Below are 1,308 nucleotides of genomic sequence, written 5' to 3' on the forward strand. Positions count from 1 at the left end.
AGATAATGTCCATCTTTATCTATTATGCTGGCTTTTGCCTTAAAGTTTATTTTATCCGAGATTATCACTGCCACTCCTCTTCACTTGGTATATTTTTTCCTATCCTTTCACTTTTAATCTGTTTCTCTCTCTGTGTGTGAGATGCATCTCTTGCAGACAGCATATTGAAGGAACTTGTTTTCTTATCCATTCAGCCACCCTCCATCTCTTAATAGGTGCATTCAATCCATTTATGTTCAGTGTAATTATTGATAGGTATTGATTATTTGTTGTCATTATATTCGTTTTTTTGTGGTGTTGCTACTTCTTTGTTCTGTTTGTCTTTCTCTGTTGAATTCATGATTTTTGTGCTCTTTTTTGTGCATTTCCTTATAGTTTTAAAGTTTTCATATTCTTCTTGGATTCTTATTCTCTTGGCATGCAGTGAAGTGTTAATTTTCTTTGAGGTTGACTTATGGTCCATTGAATTCTCTGTCCATTTAGTGTAGTCTATTTTATCCTGTATTTGACCTGACCTTCTTCCTATCTGGGTCTCTTTTCCTACGTGTTTACCTTTCTTTACACTGTACTTGTTTTGGTCATAGCCTGACCTCCCAAAGTCTCTGAGTTTGTTTTTATAGTTTTGTTTTGTTACCTATTCTTCTTTTTGTTGACTTAATTCTGGGAGGTGCTTCCACGTATGTCAATCTCTGGATGTTGTCTGTTCTTGTTGGTTCTCAGTCCACAGAACTCCCTTTACGATGTTTTGTAGCGCAGGGTTGGCTTTGGTGAAATCCCATAGCTTCTTTTTATCCTGGAATGTTTTGATATCACCATCATATTTGATTGATAGCTTTGCTGAATAAAGGATTCCTGGTTGGCAATTTTTTTCTTGCAGGATTTTATATATGTCTCTCCATTGCCTTCTCGCTTGCATGGTTCCTGCTGAGAGATCTGAGCTTAATCTGACTTGCTTGCCTTTGCATGTGACCTTTCTGTTTTCTCTGGCTGCTTTCAGAAGCGTCTCCTTATCTTTGAGTTTGGAGAGCTTGACTATGATATGTCTTGGTGATTTTCCTTTTTGGTCTGTCCTTCTTGGGGTTTGTTGAGCTTCTTGTACTTTAATTTTTTCACTTTTCAGGATGTTGGAGAAATTTTCTCCCAGTAGTTCTTCAACTATTTCCTCTGTGGACTTGTGTGATTCTTCTTGCTCGGAATGCCAATAATTCTTAAGTTATTCCTCTCATTTTGTCCAGTATAAATCTTATACCATCTTCAGAATTTTTTAAATCCTTTTTTGTGTTTTTTCTTCTATCTTAGTGGTATTGA

The sequence above is a fragment of the Chrysochloris asiatica genome, unplaced genomic scaffold, assembly GCF_000296735.1.
Source record: "Chrysochloris asiatica unplaced genomic scaffold, ChrAsi1.0 scaffold00343, whole genome shotgun sequence".
NCBI classification, from domain to species: Eukaryota; Metazoa; Chordata; class Mammalia; order Afrosoricida; family Chrysochloridae; genus Chrysochloris; species Chrysochloris asiatica.